The 6,007-nt window shown below is 50.8% G+C and overlaps 1 pseudogene; it reads left to right on the plus strand.

The window, feature by feature from the left end:
* Positions 1 to 324: 324 nt before the first annotated feature.
* Positions 325 to 612, plus strand: LOC107125058 (annotated as a pseudogene).
* The last annotated feature ends 5,395 nt before the right edge of the window (positions 613 to 6,007 follow it).

Below are 6,007 nucleotides of genomic sequence, written 5' to 3' on the forward strand. Positions count from 1 at the left end.
GAAAGGGAAAACACACAAACAAAACAACAAAAGACAAATACAGACATAAACAAGGTTTCCATCCCACCATCTTTCCACTTAAAACATGTTTCCCTTATATTATTTGCTGTTAAGCTAATTTGCTGAGGTAAGATTTGTTAAGTTATTATATTAACTAATTAATACTGTGCTCCATCCACTTATAGAATCTTGATGGTAAATTATTAAATATATTATCTGGTTTTCCTTGGAGTAATAGTGTTAGATTGTCCATTTCCACTACATCCATTAATTTGTGGATTATATCTTCTTTTGTAGGTAAATCTTTTTTCCACTTGCTGGCGTATGCGCCAGGGCGGCGGCGGCGGCCACAAGGGCGAGCCGGGCGACGTGGACGAGCGCTTCCCGGCCTGCATCCGCGACGCCGTCTCGCAGGTGCTGAAGGGCTACGACTGGAGCCTGGTGCCCATGCCCGTGCGGGGCAACGGCGCGCTGAAGGCCAAGCCCCACGTCAAGCGGCCCATGAACGCCTTCATGGTGTGGGCGCAGGCCGCCCGGCGGAAGCTGGCCGACCAGTACCCGCATCTGCACAACGCCGAGCTCAGCAAGACCCTCGGCAAGCTCTGGCGGTGAGTGGAGGGGACGGGGCGGGCGGGGAGGTCCCTTGGAAGCAGTTGCCAAGCGCCCTGCCGGACGGACGCCGCTCCAAACCCGTCTAGCGCCCGGTCGCGGGGGAGAGGCTCACTTCGGGATCGGGACCGAAGCCCCCCCCGCGCTTAAGCGCGCTCCCCAGGAGAGTTAAGCCACGCCGGGCGCCCTTTCGAGGCAAGAGGATTGCTCCTTTTTGGCAGTGCTTTTGGTCCCCACAGTAGTGTTGTATGGAAAGGGGGTCTGTCCAATGCTCCCTCTGCGGTGTGGAGTCTTGCCGGCAAAACTTCTACTTTGTGAGCTGCTGGCATTAAAGTTGTGAGCAAGAGATTTGGCTACTGCAGAAGTTAGTTTGCTCCGGAGCGATGCTCCCTCTAAGCTGTGGAGTCTTGTGAGCAAAAATCCTACTTTGGGAGCTGCTGGCATGAAAGTTGTGAGCCAGCGACTTGGCTGCGGCAGAAATCGGTTTGCTCTGGAGCCCTCCTTCCCGAGCTAAGACAAGACTGTGTGAGCCGGAGGCTAAAAAACTGTGAGCTGGCTCACACTGACTCAGCTTAGAGGGAACACTGGTCACTTTTTAGGCATTTGTCAGTTTCGTCCCCGATTCTTCTCCCTTCTTCCCATGCCCCTAATGTTCCATTGAGTTGAAAAGTTCCCTTCTTCTTCCATCTCTATGCAGTCTCTCCTTCAGGGAGTTCTGAACGCTGGGGATTGGGAAAAAATCAGGGCGATTTAATCATCGAGGAAAACAACTTGAAGGGATTAGGTTCAAGTCCCGTAGAGCCTTCCAAGACTGACTCCAGTTTTAGGGCCACTGGATAAGAGAGCCAGTCAATGTTTGAGAGGGGAAAGAAAAGCTACAGGCAAAGAAAAGGGCAGAGTTTGAGTCCAGGGGGCACCTTTAAGACCCACTAGGTTTGATTGTGGGTAGAAGCTTTCGTGTGAGTGCACACTTCTTCAGATCCGTTGAAATGTATCTGATGTGTGTGAATGTGCGCGTGCACACGGAAGCTTCTACCCAGGATCAATGCTCCCTCTAAGCTGTGGAGTCTTGTGAGCAAGAATCCTACTTTGTGAGTTGCTGGCACGAAAGTTGTGGGTGAGCGATTTGGCTGCTGCGTAAATGAGTTTGCTCTGGAGCCTTCCTTCCTGAGCTGAGACAAAAAATGTGTGAGCAACCACATTTAGCTTCCGTTTTAACTGCTCGACCTCCAGCGCTTGCTCCGGTCAGCGTCGCTTCTTCCATTCGGACACTCAGCGGGAGGACCATCGCAATGGAGAAGCACCTCGATTCCCCAGCATTGCGCTGGTGAAGAGGCAACCTCTCAAAAGTCCCCTGGCTAGGAGCCTTTCAGCCAGGCTCTGTGGGAGGTAGCGATTCCTCACCCCCCCTCCTTTCTGCTGGTGCACAGCTTTCACCCCCCGGGAGGTCCGGGAGGTGAGTCTGTTCGGCGCACCACCATAGACCAGAAAATCTTCTTCTTCTTTTCTACATGATGGCGAGATGGGTAATTCAACAAGCCATAGGGATATGTTGTATGTATATCCAGGGAGGGCCAGCATATTAGAAATGGGCCCAACCCCCATCTTCGGTACAGGTTGAATAGTGCACAACATAGGTGGGTTAGAGCAAAGGAGGGCAATGTGATTAAATACCCACCACCTTAACCAAAGGCCTGTTGGAAAAGCTCCGTTTTGCAGGCCCTATGGAATTGTAACAAATACAGCAGGGCCCTGATCTCAGTCCAGAATTGTTTCAGTGTATCTGAAGAGGTGTGCTTGCACACAAAAGCTTATACCCGGAATGAAACTTTGCTGCTCTTAAAGGTGCCCCTGGATTCATACTCAAACCAACACAGCCACGCACCTGAATCTATCTTCAGTGAAAGAAAAGAGGAAAGGATCTGCCGGTGTTTGAATCTTTTGAAGTTGCCTTGGTGTTTAAGGGGGGAAAATTAAGGGACGGCTTTGGTCTCTCCTGAAATGAATCAGTGCGAGAGTATTTTCTGGATTCTGGCCAGAGCTGGCGACTTGTCTGTGTCTTCTGTGTATCTATCTAGACAGGGTGAAGCGGACTGAAGCCCTGGGAGGCTGTGGGTGTTAGGAAGGTGTGGATACTCGGTGGGTTTTACGGGGCTCTCCATGACTACCCTGGAGTGCCCTCGGAGGGAACGCTTGTGTTATGAAACGTTTCCTAACAACTGCGCATTCCTTTCCGCCGGCCTAGTCTGGAACGGCTCGGGGGAGTTTCGCCGTTGGCTTCGGTGGGCCCCGGCGCTGCCTTTGCGCACGGTTGACGACAAATCCCCCCAAATCTGGGAACACATGGAGGAAATCAAAGGCACAGCCGGAATAATGCGGGACATCTGGGGAGGAGTAAAGGTTCAAATCAGGGACAGGCCTGGCTTGCAAGCTTTAAAAATATCCCCCCCCCCAGTGTGGCCTGACTTTTCCCAGATCCGGTGCCTCTCTTGGGCAGTGTCCCCTCTAAGCTGAGTGAGTGTGAGCCGGCTCACAGTTTTTGAGCCTCCGGCTCACCCACTTGTATCTTAGCTCAGGAAGAAGGGGGAAGAGTCGGGAACAAAACTGACAAACACCTTAAAAAGTCGCCTGGACCGAACCGGTGTCTCCTCTAAGCTGAGTGAGTGTGAGGCGGCTCACCGTTTTTGAGCCTCCACCTCGCACCTTTTTGTCCTCGCTCAGGAAGGAGGGCTCCGGAGCAAACTGGTTTCTGCCGCAGCCAAATCGCTCGCCCACAACTTTAAGGCCAGCAGCTCCCAAAGTAGAATTTTTCCTCAAAAGACTCCACAGCTTAGAGGGAGCATGGTTGGTAGGTCCGACTGTCCGGGCGAGCTCGGCAGTTGTTTGGCTACTTTCCAGGCTGATATTTTAGGGGTGCCAAGGGAGTAGCCACCATCTGGAGTGCCCTGGCGTCTCTCGCTTGTCACGGGGGACCTTGGGATCAAGATAGGAAACTACTGTGTTCGCTGTAAGAATCTTGGTTTGCTTAACTCGGTGCAATGGGTTCTGATTGGCGATGGCCCTCCAGGGTCTCGGGCAGGGAAGCGTCTTCCTTTGCCACTTTGCCCAGGAGGAGATGCCAGGGCTTGAACCTGAGCACCTTCTGCAGGCAGAGCCAGTGCCCCTTCTGTTGAGCCACGGCCCCTCCCAGGCCGTACTCTCGGTTGGGCACCTTCACGGGGCTGTAACCAATGCTCCCTCTAAGCTGCTTTGTGAGCTACTGGCATTAAAGCTGTGAGCAAGCGATTTTGGCTGCTGCGTACGTAGGTTTGCTCTGGAGCTCTCCTGCCCGAGCTAAGACACAACTGGGTGAGCCGGAGGCTAAAAAACTGTGAGCTAGCTCACACAAACTCAGCTCAGAGGGAACACCGGTTCTGTCCAGGTGACTTTTTAGGTGTTTGTCAGTTTTGTTTCTGGTTCTTCCCCCTTCTTCCTGAGCTAAGACACAAATGCGTCAGCCGGAGGCTCAAAACCTGTGAGCTAGCTCACACTGACTCAGCTTAGAGGGAACACTGGCGGTAACGTGTCTCGGGGTTATAGCCCTTCCTCCTCAAAGGGTGTTCTCCCCAGACGAGGACTCTGGACACATTCCCAAAGAGATGTTTTAAAAGCTTATTTTTTCTTTTTCAATTAAATCAAGGGATAAGTGAAAGTAGACCGATAACGCCCCTGAGAGATCTGAAGACGCCTGTTTTCAAATATCTGTGCATTTCCCCGTCGATACAGTAGGGAAATGCACAGCACTCTTCTTTAGTGGGTGCAGAGAGAAAACTTTTCTTGAATTTTTCGGTTTCTTCTCCCACGGAAGTCCATCTTTGTGTATTATTATCATCATCCCTAATATTCGGTGGGGGGGGGGAACAGCCCAATAGGTGGAAATGGTGATTAAATCTGGCAGAGCGTGAAAGGCGTGCCTTGACCCATGCTGTAGAATCTTGTGAGCAAAAAATTCTCCGTTGTGAGCTACTGGCATTACAGTTGTGAGCGAGCGATTTGGCTGCTGCATCAATCAGCCTGCTCTGGAGCCCTCCTTCCCTGAGCTAAGAGAAAAGTGTGTGAGCCGGAGACTTAAGAAACTGTGAGCCAGCTTACAGTAACTCCGCTTAGAGGGAACACTGGCCTTGACCACACAAATCCCCATCTTATCCCCCAGGGAATCTTTGGACCCTCGAAGCTGCCACTAAATAATGGGTAGACCTGGGGGTTTGCGTCTTCTCCGCTTGGCTTCCCAACCTGAAGTTCCAAAGATGTCCCAGAATTGCTAAGGTGTGCTTTTCGACAAGCGTGTTTAGGATAGGAGAACTAAAAAGCCGTCTTCGCTTATTTCCCGCACTGGTAGTTTTGACTTTGGGAAACCAGGCGCTGCGTTTGTGTTAGCTTTTAGAAACATTTCTTTTCCTAAATCTGGGGCCTTGCTCAAAAACTTTCTCCGCGCCCCCCCTTTTTTAAAAACCAGGAAGCGTAGAGGACACTCTCATATAGTCGAGTCAATCGATCATTTATTACGGTCATAGACTGGCAGGGTATAATATACATAAGCAGAGTGGCTGCAAGAATATATATATGTACCACCTTCCATTAAAGTTTAGATTACAAATGCAAGTACATGTCGGTGAATCAACCCTGGAAACGCCACAGAATGTGGGAACCGAGGTTTCAGAGCTGAGGTCTCCCTGAAGAAAGGGGGAATACCATTCCTCTGATCGTCCCGGGGTTGTTGTTTTTTTGGCAGATAGGTGGAATAAATATAGATCTGAGATCATCATAGTGTGTGTGGGGGGAGGTATTTGTGAATTTCCTGCATTGTGCAGGGGGTTGGACTAGATGACCTTGGAGGTCCCTTCCAGCTCTATAATTCTAGACCTGTCCAACTGTTGCAGTTTCCCCAGTCGCGCAAGGACATAAAGGCTCCTGAAGTGGCAAGCCTTGGTATCTCCCTTCCAATGTTCCCTCTAAGCTGCAGAGTCTTGTGTGCAAAAATTCCACTTTGTGAGTGACTAGCATTAAAGTTGTGAGCGAGCGATTGGGCTGCTGCATAAATTAGTTTGCTCTGGAGCCCTCCTTCCTGAGCGAAGACAGAAATGTGTGAGCCAGAGGCTAAGAAACTGAGCTAGCTCACACTAACTCAGCTTAGAGGGAACACTGCTCCCTTCTAATAAAGCAGATGGGAGAATATTGAGATGGGCCCGGTTGAAAGCTACTCTGTGTTCGGGAATCGATAAACTCGCTACAAAGTTTGAGCGCGCCAAGTTGCTGTTCCCGAAAAGATGGCATTTGACCGCAGAACTTCAACAGTGTTGAAGCGCGAGCTCCCGAATCCTTTGCTTTGATTTCAGATTTCGTTTGTGAATGGCCCAAG

Source organism: Gekko japonicus, unplaced genomic scaffold (assembly GCF_001447785.1).
Source record: "Gekko japonicus isolate JY-2015 unplaced genomic scaffold, Gekko_japonicus_V1.1 scaffold8374, whole genome shotgun sequence".
Classification (NCBI taxonomy): Eukaryota; Metazoa; Chordata; class Lepidosauria; order Squamata; family Gekkonidae; genus Gekko; species Gekko japonicus.